The following is a 15,053-nucleotide window of genomic DNA, read 5'->3' on the forward strand; positions in this document are numbered from 1 at the left end:
TGTGTGTGTATGCATGTGTGTGACATAATGGGACTGGACAGACACACCGCTGTCCGCAGTCAGACGAGAGACAACAGGCCGCGGCGACTGGGATCTGTGCTAATGCTCCAGATTGTCCAACGAGATGGCAACGCCATTTTGAAAGGAGTCAGGAGAAGAAAAAGAAAGGAGGGGAATGGAGGAGGATGTAAGATAGATACCTCTCTCTCCCTCTCTCTTTCTCTCTTTCTCTCTTTCTCTCTTTCTCTCCTCCCAACATGAGACCCACGCACAGGACCTTGAGGTTCAAGCCGTCCGCTCGAGATTTGGCTGGTGCTCCTCGCCACACTGTTTATTCACTGGAAAGTGTGAGTCAATTTTCCTACGAGCTGCCCAAGAGATCTATACACAACATTTACACAAGCATTTCCTGGAGTCCACAAGACCGAACGCTTCTCTTGGATGAGTCATTGGCTGTTCAGAAGCAGAAGGGATCTCAGCGAAGCTTGTATAAATTTTGTCTGTAAATACTCACATACACACACTGCTATATATAGTATAAATATCTCTCTCTATATATATATATCTCTATATATATGTAGACAAAACACATTTTATTTTCATGTACCATAGATTTATGTGAAATTTAAATTTTTTTAAAAGGTAAAAGATGAAAAAAAGCTTTAATAAACTGTGAACAAAATTCTAAAATGAGAGCGAAATAAAAGAAAATCAGGAACTCCGAGTTTTAGGGTAAGAGATGTTACTGTATCTAAACTCAGCTGCCCACTACAGGACTTTGGACATGTCGTAGTATTGCATATGTTTAACTTTATGGCTACAATTGAAACACAATGGGTTGGTAGAGTCAGTATTCAGCACCTACTCTAGTTGACAGTACTGCAGTTTTACAACAGAAAGCACTTAAGCTCTTCCCTTGGCCTTGTGTAAGACAGCCTTCCCTTGACAATCCCCCCCCCCCCCTCCTCCAATGCAGGTGGAATAGATGTGTGATGCGTAGGATATTGGATGTCGCAGCCGATGTCCATCGTGGACTCAGGTCAGGGAGACTTTTATCACCCAGAGAGACACCAGATTAGGCCCCCACGTACGTAATGCTCTTGTTATGGAGGCCTCCTGGCCCCAGCTGAAGGGTTGTACATAATTTCTAATTTCCTCTGGCTTCTCTTTGCTTGTTTGGTTCAGTTTTTTTTTTTTACCTTTTGTTCTCTTCTTTGCTCCTTCTCAAGCAAACAAAAGAAAGCAATTACGCTGTATTCATGGAAGCACTTTGCTATAACTGACATAGCTCTTATGGCATGAACAAGGAACAGAGAAAAAAAATCAGTGGCACGATAGTGGCTGTGTGAGTGTAAATCTAGAAGCTTCTGGCGTTTTTCTTTTTTTTTTCTTTCACCTGTGCACATTCAATAGCACTTCTATCCATTTTCACCACGGCAACTAAGCTTATTCTGGTCTGTGCGTTTGTGTGGTGTGCCCTTTCTAGCCTTAACCTTGGTCCCTGTTGGCGACTGTGCAGTGTTTTTAAAAAATATATTGTTGAATGTTGCTCATTGTGAATAGTGCCCATCGATTTTAATATTGTATTCCAAAGAACTGGCCATCCATCACCAGAGGCCCTTGAATGCTGTAAGGACCAGGCTATTTATTTGCTGCTGAACTAGTCAAGACCAATCAAATGTATTTGAATTTTTTGGGGAGAGGGTTTCTGATGTCAAATACTTCTTCTCAGCATGGAGTGCTCTTTATTTTCTGAACTATGTTGATTGTTCTGGTTTATTTCCTAGGTAATCCATTGCATATTTGTGCCTAATGTTATAGTAGTGGAAAAGAGGAAGTTGAATGTTGATTTTTTTTTATAGATACTATACGTCCAGTTAAACTGGGTATGTTTCATGTAAATGTGCCTGGTGAGTGGTGAATAATGATTTGTTTTGTTGTACAAAGCCCGAAAACACGAAGGTTTTCCGAAAATAATAAGATGGCTGCCGTCTTCTCAGAGATGATGAGCTGGACTGGCATGGCGTACTCCGAGTTCTAGCTTAATTAAGAGGCTACATCTATCTTGTTTTTATATCTGTTTGTTTACCTTTTGTTTGTAGACATCAGCCATTATAGCCATAGTCATAGTTTAGCATGACTTTCTGTAGCCAAATGATCTCCAATGCCACATTCTTTGCTACCTCCCTGTAAAATTGAGCATTTCACGCTTCCCATTGATCACGTCTGGTCCGTCTGAATCCCCCCCCCCCCCATACTGCTTTCACTGTTTTTGTAAGCATGGAAGCCGCGTATTCTCTTTCATCATCACTGAATGTTGTGCTTTGAATGTCAACCCTGCCCTTAAAACTGTTGCCATACATATCCAATTGATTTTTCACATTTTTCCTTTTTTTGTCTTTTTTTTATTATTATTATTATTTGTTTAGTTTGTTTGGAGAGAAGGCAAAAAGGGAATTGACACCAGTTATATGCAGTCCAGTAACTGGTGTCATCATCCTCAGTATTTCTGAACTTTATATTGTAGAAATAGGTCGACACTATTATGTATGTAGAGTGTGTAGGTAGATATGAGTTAAGGAGTCTGAAATATCTTTTACACTTGTTTCACATGCTGGTTGCCCAGTCTCTCTTAAAGAGATGATTCCTTGTTGATATTCAATAGGTTTTAACATGTCTCTTGAACATGTTAAGCGTTATATGTTGTTTTGATGTAGAGTATATATAGCATACACATTATTTCTGTACAACTGGCTTGGTACATTTTTAAGTCTTGTGAAATGGACCCAAAGCCGCCTTGAATGGTGCCAAATAACCCATCAATTCAGAATCTAATGCCACGGCAATCAAATTTCCATTATCTAACACCATTTAAACTTTGTGTCCAAGTTGGGTTTTCACAAGGTATTTGTGTATATTGAACTGTTTGATGTATAGTATATGCCCCTCTGGAAAAAAAAAAGTTTACTGAGTTGAGTTGACGTAAAGCACTTTTTGACACATTTTTGTATGCACATGTTTAAGCTAAAGCAATGATGAGCAGAACAATCAAAGCAATCACGAATATGTATTTTGCCTGTTTTGCCCCCTCACAGTTGGAGAGTCACTTTGGTGATAAACACTTATCTTGGCCACTCATTTTCCCTAGCCATCCACCTCATCCAGGCCCAATTTAACCTTTACCATGGGTGTGAAACAGCGACCTCTGCTGGTCATTAGGCTTATGGGCATGGCATAATGGCCCCCCTCAGACTGGCCTTGACTGATAACACTGAATTCCCCTGAAACAAGAACACATATAGAATGAACGGAGTTTAGCAGGTGGACAATACACTAAATGCCATGAACACGGTAACATTCTCACACCGGTCCTGTGTAGTGGCCTCACCTGTGTGTGTGTTGTGTATATAGTAAACTCCCATACAAAGGCAGAGTGCAGGTTTAATATGATAGTCAATAGATGACAACGTTATTGTTTATGCACTGGCTTATGAGAGACACTCACCGGTATTGCCAGTGGAGAACTCGTATGTCACTCTCTGAATGGGGTTTTTATTTATATTGGGATTCTAGTCCGCTCTGTTCCTCTTCTTTCCTTTTTTTCTTTTCATTTTTTATTGAGGTCCTGTTAATTCTCTTTTTTTTGTTTTGGTGGTCATATTCCCCCCCTCTCAGAACAATTGTCCTACATGCTTTATGTGCAATACTGCTGAAATTGGTTTCTGTGAGGTAGCTGCTAGTGATGGATAGAAAGTGTTAATGTGTGTGGGGAGGGAGAAAAAGAGCGAGTGTGAGAGAGGAGGATGCAGTCTGGAGGCTGGTCCTTCACTGGTCTTTGCTAGTCCCTCTGCATCAGTTAGATCCTGTTACAAATTTAAAAAATGGAAAAAAAAGATTATTTTGACATTTTAAAAAGCATCAAGGTTTTGTAAATGGTCCTTAATGTGAGAGGGGGAGACAACTATGAATATACTTTGTACACACATTTAATCTTGTAAAAAAAAAGGAAAGAATAAATTTTTTAAAAATCTGAAAACATACATAAACTATGGCTGTTTTCCCTGTGTGTAGTTCACATAATTGTTTTTTAACAGCTGCATCCAGTTTTATCTGTGTTTTCTTTTAGATTCTTTTCAATATTTTCTAGTTCAACAATAAACAGATAAAACACTATGGCTGTCTGATGGTTTCACATTTTTCTCTTTACTGTTATCATGAATTTGTCACACTACTCACAAAAAGTTAGGGATATCTGGCTTTCGGGTGAATTTATGAAAAATGTAAACAATTCAAACTACAGTGATATGTCCTGAAAGTAGGACATTTAAGTAGAAGCATGTAAGGTGATTTCCTCATCTCAAACAATTTTTTTAAACAAAGGCCAACCAATTTCATCCGAAAGCCGAATTTTCCACAATCACAGTTTAAGCTAAGGCTTTTTCCTTCTTACACAGTACAACGTTGTGTCATCAGTTCATAACAATCCCTTTATTCATTCCACAAAGACTCAACGTAAATCACATGTAGTGCTGCGGGACTATTGGAGAGTTCATGGTTTCTTTCGAGACGGCTGTGAAAAACTCCCAATACTGCTCTAGGCACAATCTAGTGAAACTAACTAGTAATTTCCAAGAGAACACACCACCTCTCAGTTCAGAGAAATAGAGGGGGCTGTTTCCCTGTGGTGTATTCCTTTGAGGTGGCTAAGCAAAACTCCAACACTACTCCAGGCACTATAACTAGTAATTTCCAAAGAGAACACACCACCTCCCAATTCAGGGAAATAGAGGGGGGGCTGTTTCTCTCTGGTGATGACCCATGACGCACAAAAAGAACTGCGCGTAGATAACTGTTGTACCCTTGCCGAGCAGGTAAACTCTACAAGCCTGTAGGGACGGGTGTTATTACAACTGATGAGGTTTTTATAGCACCTGTCATTGGCCATGTAACTACCCTCTCACAACACATTAAAGAGAGTGAAGAGGAATGCCCTGGGTCCTAGTGCGACCACGGGTAATGAGTATTGAAGTAGTGGTGCAATTCAGGCAGCCTGAGAGGCAGAACCCAAAATGGAAGGGAGAGACGTACGCGTGTTTGAGCGGTAGGCCGAGGAAGCATCTTTGAACGCTTCCATCATTACTTCTGAATGCCAGCGAAGTCACATAATATGATAGAACAACATAATGTTGTTGGTGTTAGGATCATAATTTCTCCAAATGCTGTCTGTCTAGGATGAATGAAAAGTGGTGTTCCATTTGCTTTTATATTGTTTTGGCTCTATACGTCAGGCTGATGGACTATGAAAATGACGTTTTATGTTCTAAAGAGATTTTAGACTACAATAACAGACAGGCCAAGACCATTTGTTTCGTAAGCATTATTAATTCTGGTCTGCTCTGTGCTCTGTATTAGCTGTTATGCAACCATTCAGATGGATGAAGATACACACACACACACACACACAGACAAACACATAAATTATGGTCATATTTTTTCCTGTAGGTTGCCAAGCAGCCAGGGGTGGAGGTTAGGAAGGACATTCTTGCCGATGTGAATCATGGGAAATTATGAGGTCAGACTTAGGTTTCAGCGAATATGAATAGTTTCAGGGACAACATTATCTCTTATGGAATTTTAAAAAGAAAACAAAGCTCTTGAACTGCATGCGATTATCTTCCAGACCCTCTCTAGGTCACAGAAGCTGTACTTATTTGTTGATTAGAATGTTGAGTGATTGGTTTGAGCATCTTTGGGATTTTGTGTAGAACAGCCTGCTTATTAAGGATGAAGGGAAATTCACACTGCAATTCACCTGACCACAGGAATCATGTTTGCCCTCATGCCCCCTTCCCCTTTCCCCATTAATTGCACTTTGAGCTGAAAATCACCCCCTTGCCAAATGGTTGCCAAACAACCTTCTTGTGTCAATGTACACAATTTAATACACCCCACCACACTTACTCCCATAGGCACAGAGAGACAGTTAGAGAGAGAGAGAGAGAGCAGAAGTGTTTACAAAATGACCAGACCTTTGTGTGACTAGCTTGACAGAACAGTCCTTGTCAAAAAGTGTCCAACTGCTGAATGTGAAAGAGCATATTTGTTCTCTCACTTCAAACCAGTAACTGTTTGATTACAGATTCAGGTGCTCAAGCAAACGTCTCTCTTGCTCTCTCTCTCTCTCTCTCTCTCTCTCTCTCTCTCTCTCTCTCTCTCTCTCTCTCTCTCTCTCTCTCTCTATTGCCAGCTGAATCAACTTTTTAAATGCATATAAAACCACTGAGATTAGATTTGATATAGTCTCGCTCTGATTTGTCTTTTGATGGAATAGCATTTGCATAAATTAATCTAATGGTCGCCCCCCTTAATTGTATTACTGGCATAATGTATCCTGCATATTCAGCTCAACTTCATCCATTCTCATAAAATCCACTTATTAGAAATGAGTGCTAAGGAACATTTGAGACTAATATATAGGATGTTATGAGATAACAATGCCTTAAAAAGATTCACACAGCTGTTTCACTGAGGTTCTCAGCGATGAATTGGGTGTCTATTTTTGAGAATCAGTTTGTGCAGGGCTACATTGAACCATCTGTCCTCAAAGGCATCTTTTGTTTGTAATGGACTAAAACACGCTGAAAATATTTCATTTCGGTGGCTTGGGGTGGAATGCACAGCTTCTCCTTGGCAAAGGTTGTGCGGCACATTTTTTGAAGACATGCTGCAATCCATTTTGCACCACCACAGATATGTTTGACTTGCGTGCTTTGATGTTATTCTCTGACTCAGAGGAGGTTCAAACGCACCAACACTCCTGGGCATGAAGAGCTTTTCATGTCACTGCCAATCATTAATACCAAAGTGCCACAGAACAAGAAGCCGCCGGTTCTGAACAGCCCATTCTCTCATGTAGGGACCCTCAGTCACCTATAACATGCTCATCCCCGGAGAAACACCCTGTACAGTTGCCCAATTACATCTCCCCTTAAGCGACTCCCTCTTTGTGTGGATGCGCACTAAAATATAGGCTAATCCTTTGGAAAATGCCTCTGAATTTTTCATGCTCGCGCTTTGGTCGGGAAGCGTTCCAATAAAGAAGTAAATATTCATGGTCGCCATACAATTTGGAAACGATTCCGGATGTGTCATCTCTAAATGATCCTGGAATTCCATTTGAATAAATGCAGAATGAGGTGGGAGCTGTGCCATGCGGCAGAAGCCTCTTGAGCTGGGTAATGTGCCCCTGGTAATCAAAAGCACCCACTGAGTAGCAAAACGACATCAGCCAACAAGATGTGTTTGCTCAGGGGAAGCACATATTTATACATGCTGCACCTACTCACATTAGATGGAGCGAGAGAAAGAGAGAAGTGTGTGTGTGTGTGTGTGTGTGTGTGTGTGTGTGTGTGTGTGTGTGTGTGTGTGTGTGTGTGTGTGTAGAGATACTTTTTTTTTTTCAGGGGATGTTTTGGAGAGTGATGCTGTTTCTCTAAAAGGGAGTGGCATAGTACCGGTGATGTTCATGAAAGCAATTAATCCCTCCAGTAAACACTCTCTTGCAGCCATGTTCAGATGACTTTGTTCACTTCTCCCCCTTCGCTCCCCTGTGCTAGCGTAGCGGTATAGCTGCCCTCGCACTGCGGCCCGCTGCATCATTATGCTAATGCTACAGAAATGGAAGGGGAGCCATGTAATATTCATGGACGTCCATCTTGACAAATGATGCTGGAGTTATACAGGTGAAAATGCATGCGTTTAACGAAATGGAGCGCAGAACAATTAAATCCTGCGCTCTGATAGGATGTAGCAGAGGAAGGTGGTGGAATTATTCTACTTCCCGTACTGAACTGGGTTTTTTTTTTTCTCTCTCTCTCTCTCTCTTTGATTGTTCGACTCTAATGGGTCTTATTCTTTCTCTGACTCCCTCTCATTCTCTCTGGGTCTTATTAAGCCGAAGGCCTTTTTAGACACTCATATTGTTCTGTGTAACAGATGTGGAGGTGTTCGTCATCTCCTTGAGTGTCTCTACAGTGCTGCTTTAGCTGTTTGGATTTTGCAGGAGGACATCCGGACCTGTGAATGCAAAAGTAGTGCGCCGGTGTTATGACTAAACTCCCCTGGACAGGATGTCTTGCAGCTCTATTGTATTTTATTTCATGACCAAAACAGGGATCCATTTTATGTCCTAGTTTACCATGACACCTTCCCCCATTTTGAAACGCTCTCTCTGGGCTTGTTACGTCGCACAGTGTCCTTCTATCTCACACTTGTGCATACCTCACTGATTTTTATGGGCCATGAAAATGATTGCTGATCAAAACAAGCGTTCTCTGGCAGGCATACATCTCATCAAAGCGAGATTGAAAATGCTCCAACGCTGAAATGATGGCCTCGCGTGTGCGGAGAGGGACTTGTTTTCCTTACGACGCCATTATTTGACCCTCTGGGCTCCTCCAAGACACGAGATGTTCTGCTTAAAGCAATCGCAGGAAGATGGAGTGAATGGGCCACCCACACTCTCTCTCTCCCCCTCTCTCTCTCTCTCTCTCTCTCTCTCTCTCTCTCTCTCTCTCTCTCTCGCCCCCTCTGTGTCCATCTCTCCCATGGTCCTCGCTTGCTTGCTGGCCTTCTTTCAGGTCCACTTTGGTCCTTCTGTCCTTTATTGCTTCCCCATGAGGGCAGCCAGGGCTGCGCCGCAGCGCCGTAGGGGCCTCCCTGTCACGACACGGAGGGGGCCCAGGGCCCGGGCTCTGTCACCGCCCGTACTCTTCAGCCTGTCAGGAACCCCCAGGATTTATTGGCCAGGGGCCTTGGCAAGTGACCGCAGCAGGCACGAGGCGCAGTGCCTCCGCCTTGTGTCCTGACTGACCACATCCCCACCGCTCCTCTCATCACGTCTCTCGAGCGCGGCGCTGCCGTGCCGACCGAGCCCTGGAGAGCCCCGGCGTGGGGGGGAAGGTCCCAATTTACATGGCCACCTCGGGGGAGAGTGCAATCAGCACCCTGTCATTAAGGCAATCCGAAGGTGTGAAACCGCACTGCGAGAAGAAGTGAAAAGGACAGAGAATGATCGAAACAGACAGACACGGAGAGAGAGAGAGAGTGTGTAAAGAAAGGCAGAGTGTACTGTATATGCGTGTGTAATGGCCCCTTACTTCTCACTGGAGACCCATTTAGCCTGTTGTTCCAATATCCTACATCCTTTGCTACATTAGCAGCCCTCCTCCTCTCCTCTCCTCTTCTCTCCTCTCCCTCACAGCTGTCGTATAGCGTCGCAAAGAACTCACTGCGGGAGAAACCAGACACCTGGCTGCATCGCTAACACTTACAGCAGTGTGTCATCTCAAGTATACTGGCAGTCAGAATGAAAAATGCTGTGGCATCGCTTGAAAGCCATAAACGACCTCTTCTATGGGCCGTTTAGGCGGTTAAGAAATGATGTGAGGACCCTGTGATGAAATGAATATGGCTTTTGCTGTCAGACTTTCAAAAAAGAGGGGCCTCGGTTCGATGGGAGGCAGCCACGGTGGATTTCGGTCGACACGGAATCAGTGCGCTTTACTCTCAATAATTGACCTTATCTCTGGACTTCATAATGAAATCTGCAACGAAGCGGCACCGATGTTTTCTTCTCTCTCTCTCTCTCTCTCTTCTTCACAGCGGACCAGGGAATTCATATTTGCTTTGCATTCGCCTCTGCCATCCATATACAGACCATTTGTTCACGGTGATAGTCTCACCTTAGTCATCTCTCAGTGACACATAAGGACATTTGTTCCACAGTGATTTAACCAGGGCTATGTGTGATCTCAGGGCCCAGCGCTGTGCACAAGATGACACTGGTCTGCCGTGAAGTGATAAGCGCGTCTCGCGATACCCCCCACCCCCACCCCCACCCCAATCTGTCTCTGCTGTTTTAGCTGCATATAATCGTATTAATGTCATGCACTGCGCACTAAACTAATTTCCCAGCATTAATATGTATTAGGCATCTGGACGAGCCCTTGTGTTGAATTCGAATGGCGAGATGACAAAAACAAGGCAGAGTGCCAGCCAGGGGTGACGTATGGAGGAGAGAGGAGGAAGAGAGAAGCCAGAGGTACCGCTCAGCACTTTCCTTCCAGGTGTGTGGGCGTATGCATGTGCCTCTGTGTGTGTGTGTGTGTGTGTGTGTGTGTGTGTGTGTGTGTGTGTGTGTGTGTGTGTGTGTGTGTGTGTGTGTGTGTGTGTGTGTGTGTGTGTGTGTGTGTGTCTGTGAGTCTGTGTGTCTGTGTGTCTGTGTGTCTGTGTGTCTGTGTGTCTGTGTGTGTGTGTGTGTGTGTGTGTGTGCACGTGTGCACGCGGGCAAGCCTGAGAGAAGTGAAGGTAGCGCTTAGGAGGAGAGGCAGGTGATTGCAGCAGTTTGATCAAGCCCCATTATGTTCTCCAAAATGAGCACCTTAAACCCCCGCCGAGTGCTCAGGCCTGGAGATTGGCAATGCGCTGAGCTTGGAGTGGGAGAAAATAGAACTATCACACAAGAGGAAGAGGAAGAGGAGGAGGAGGAGGAGGACTGGAAGACCCCCACTTTCTCTCTGCCCCTCTCTCCCCTCTCTCTCTCTCCTTCTCTCTCCTTCTCTCCCTCTCTCTTTCCCCGCCTCTCTCTCACTTTCTCTCATCTGGCCTTGTCAGTGAAAGGCTAACAAATTACCAGTGATCTGTGTGAAAATTAGCGACTGGGTCGGCTCCTCGCCGCGGTGGCCATGGGGAGGTGACAGACAGAGGTGCTAATTGAGGGCCCTCGCCCTCCTGCGTCCAAGCGCTGGTGTCAGCCGGGCCTGACCAGCTCCTGATGGCCAATCTCACCAGGGGACGAGAGGGCCAAGGGAGGGAGGGGACTGGAGGGGGGTGCGAAGCGGATTGTTTAGCTTGTAATTCTTGTGTCCAAATGCCCTGCGGATGAAGCAGGTCGTTCAGAACTCAAAACAGAGAGCCTGGTTGGTGGGTTGGTTGGTGATCGCTCTGACTGTATGTCAGAGTGTCCTTGAGCAAGAAGCTCAGGTACACGCTGTTCCCAAGACCATTGGTCGAATTAACTATGGGGCTCTGAATGAGCTGTGTGTGGAGCACTGTGCTGTAATCTTGGCTGAGTAGAATAGTGCCAATTACCATCCATTTACAGGCAGCTGCATTTACTGGACATGACAAGAAAAAAAAATTCAACACTTATTCATATGAGCTGTGCTGTTAGAACAGGAATACATTGATGTTCCTCTAGACATTTAACAGACACTGCAGTCTTTGCTAGAAAAAAAAATGATGATTAGAGCAAATGGTCATAGGATTAAAATAAGTAGGGCATAAAAGGCTGACATCATCGTTAATTGAATTGCACTTGACAATCTTCCATGATGAGGTAAAACTAATAAAAAAGTAATGTGTCTTCAATGAGCAATTTCCAGTGCCGATCTCCTATTACCATCCTCAGCCCGAAGGGGTGGTGGGCCATATGGGCCCCCAAACCACATTTGCCCGATCCACTCAGGCTGACGACCTCGCGCCGCTACCAAGTATGGGTTCGGACGCGCTTCTGACCTGCAATGGGAAAGGGGCGAAGGCACTGTGGTTTCTGGAGTGTTCCGCAAACATTAGGGGAGGGAGAGGGAGGAGAGAAAGAGAGAGAGAGAGAGGGGAGAGAGAGAGAGGAGAGAGAGGAGGCTATGAGAGCTCCTATTTTAGTAGGCTTGGCAATGGCTGATGGAAAACATAGTTTCTCTGGAGTGCGTAATCATTTGGTTTCCATTCCTGTGATGTTTTTCGAAGGCCATTCCGTACCTGACCTTTCAATAACTCCTGGTCTGGTGCTCTGAATGGTGTCCTTTCTTGGCTGAATCATTTCTTTGTACATGCGCTCTCTCTGCGCCGAATGGGCGGGCCGCTTCTGCTATAACCCCCTGAATTGAATAATGCACAGCGAATGAAGATTCAACCAAAAGCATGTGTCCCTTGAAGGAACACGCCATATGCTTTGGCAAACAGTATTAATGTCCATCTGGTTTCAGTGTCTCTCTATTTCCATTGATGGCACCTCTCTGGAACATGCCAGAAAGAAAAAAAAAATCCTCATCCTCTTCCCCTGCAGGTGATGAAGCGTATAGGCCATCAATAACACATTTTAGACATGCGGTTGGTTCTCACTGGAAAAATCTGTAAGTGGTCATGAATTTTAATTTAAAGAAACCCCCCCTTAATGCCGCTTCACCCGGTGGAGAACCTGCCGACTGTGTGTGGCGTAAAGAAATGCTGAGAGAAGATTTCAGCAAGTCATTAATGCAGAGATTTCAGCTTGACTGAGGCACTGAATAAACATGCAAATGAAAGCTGGGCCAATATTTTAAAAAAAGAGAGAAAAAAAGAAAGAAACGTCTAAAGTAGCTTCTTTCCAAATCCCTTCCCAAGTCTTCCCTTCTTAGCCCAACACACAACACACACACACACACAATCACACAGTTATGCTTACCGACAAACACACACCCTAACCTCTAACAGATCCGGCATGCCTCATACATCAACATGCAGTCCCTTTATGCCAGTCTAAAGATAACCTGAGGGGTTATTGATTCTGGCCAAAATCTGACAGAGAAATGGGGGAAGAGACAGACAGACAGAGTGAGAAACAGAGAGTAGAGAAAAAGAGACTGACAGAAAAAAAGCAGAGAGAAAAGAGAGAAAATGGGGTGATGGAGGGAGGGAGTGGGAGAGGGAGAGAGGGAGTGAGGGGGGGGTCTGGAGGAGTGTGAGGCCCCAGAGGTCCAGGTGTGCTCAGCCTGAAGCGGCTGACAGACAGGCTGCTGACGGCCCCACCGGACACCCTCAGCTCCGGGCGCAGCCAAGCCTCCAGCTGCCTCCCAATCAAACACCCCCAACCCCCCACCCACAAAGCTCCCCCTTCCTTTAACATCTCAACACACACATGCATGAATACACACACACACACACACACACACACACACACACACACACACACACACACACACACACACACACACACACACACACACACACTGGCACGGACACGCACACACACACACATATGATCCACAAACACGAACAAAGCATTTTGCACATGCATGCCAGTATGCATGTATGCAACTCATGTAATCTATATTTAAAACAAATATCACACAACACACACATTCATTACACTTTCTCACATACACTGCCCTATGCATGGCCATACACTACATATGTATTTGTGCTCGCGCACACACATATTCTTTCTCCCTCTCTCTCACACACACACACACATACACACACACACACACACACACACACTGTTCCCTGAGCTTTGGAAAGAACAGCAGTGGTGAAGAGGGAGCTGTCATCAGATGCCTCCAGCTTCCTTTATCTGACAGAATAAAACAGAGCTAGCACACTGTAAACACACCTGAGGGGCTGGCGCTTTTTAAGGCCTGAGTTTGTGTGTGTGTGTGTGTGTGTGTGTGTGTGTGTGTGTGTGTGTGTGTGTGTGTGTGTGTGTGTGTGTGTGTGTGTGTGTGTGTGTGTGTGTGTGTGCGCGTGCGTGCGTGTTTGTGAGTCTGTCTTTGTCTGTCTGTCTGTGTGCGTGTGTATCTGTGTGTGTAATGTGTCTGTCTGCGTCTGCATCTGTGTGTGTCTGTGTGCGTATGTGTGCGCGTGTCTGTGTGTCTAAGGTGAGTCTTTGAAAAGAAAAGGTGTTGAAAGTGCTAAAGTACGGCATCTAATGATATAATGACAGATGTGAGAGGTGTGAAACACCGAAGACTGTTCCTCACCTGCCTACTCCATCCGTTTGGCTGCTGAGCCTGAATTAGCCTTCCTGCTAGACTCACACTTACACAGTTCAGCAGTAAAACACCTATTACTCACACAATGCATTTCTCTCTCTCTCTGTATAGGTTTGCGTTCACTTCCCGAAATCTTCCACCCTCCTCAGCTGTGACAGGTAGAGGCAGGCAGGGCATTTCTTCTACATTTTTTTTTTCATTCTTTTACCCACGTAACCCGTTGTGTAATTTGCAGGAGTGGGCTGAGTCCCCATCCAGATCAATACGCTCAGCGATTCCGCGGATGGCGCGGCGAGCTAGCGAGTGAGAGTGACAGAGACGCAGAGCGGTCCCCCCGGGCTCATTAACTGTTGTCTTCTCTCTCCGCCATTTCCATCTCTGTGTTTGTCTCCACGAGACTGATTGACTAAAGCCTGAAAAGCAAAAGCATCTTGAGAGCAGCAGGAGGCCTGGGATTGCAGATACTATATGTGTGTGTGTATATAGCGGCGCATTGTTTGTAGTGAATAACAAGCCACTGGTTCAGCGTTGTGCAATGGAAATGAGACATGACAAGGTGACGCCAGTGTTTTATTAGGATGGATCTGACTTATGCTAGAGACATTTTTTTTTTTTATTTATTTTTTTTTAAAGCAGATGGCTGGGTTTTTGTGGCTGATCATTGTGTAACTGAGCTATGAATCTTGCCTTAGCAGATGTGCATGAAGACCAGAAGATAAGCAGTTCATCAGGGGAATCAATGAACGTCCTGTCTCCACAAGAACCTAATTAGACCTTCAGTTGTCGAGGTCAAAGAAAATTCTTTATGCACAGACGCACTGTGAGATGTTTAGCTCTCGCAATTATTGGATTTCCACTCCACTTTCGCCAGCTCTCCCTTCCACCCTACAGTCGGTTCCTTTTGTGTCCTCCCTTTCTCTCCACCTTTCATCTCCTCTCACCTCCTCTTCTGTCCTCCTCCCCTTCGCTCTTACCTCTTTCTTCCCTTCTCTTTCATCTCCCCGTCCGTTCCATCCATCATCTTTCCTCTCCTCTGTCCTTTGGGGGAGCCACAACAGAGAGCCACACCATGACCACACCAGGCAGCAGACGACTGAGATGATGTCTGAGTCACTGACGCGTTGGTTAGCACACTATCTATCTCTCGACCCGAAAACAAAAGCCCCGTTCCTCGCCCAGGCTGCTCCCGCCCTGTCATTTTATTTGGAAGAAGGTCAACTGAAAGACCAAGACTACAAAAAAAAA

At 44.8% G+C, this 15,053-nt stretch overlaps 1 protein-coding gene across 6 annotated transcripts in view; it reads left to right on the plus strand.

Moving 5' to 3' along the window:
* The window catches only part of tnrc18 (trinucleotide repeat containing 18), a 73,610-nt gene extending 69,437 nt beyond the window's left edge, over positions 1–4,173 (plus strand). For all 6 annotated transcript variants that reach the window (XM_062531366.1, XM_062531368.1, XM_062531370.1 and 3 more), the window contains one exon: positions 1–4,173. This exon is cut by the window's left edge and continues 1,356 nt beyond it. The gene's annotated coding sequence lies outside the window, so the exon portion shown is untranslated.
* The last annotated feature ends 10,880 nt before the right edge of the window (positions 4,174–15,053 follow it).

This window comes from Sardina pilchardus, chromosome 3 (assembly GCF_963854185.1).
Source record: "Sardina pilchardus chromosome 3, fSarPil1.1, whole genome shotgun sequence".
NCBI lineage: Eukaryota > Metazoa > Chordata > Actinopteri > Clupeiformes > Clupeidae > Sardina > Sardina pilchardus.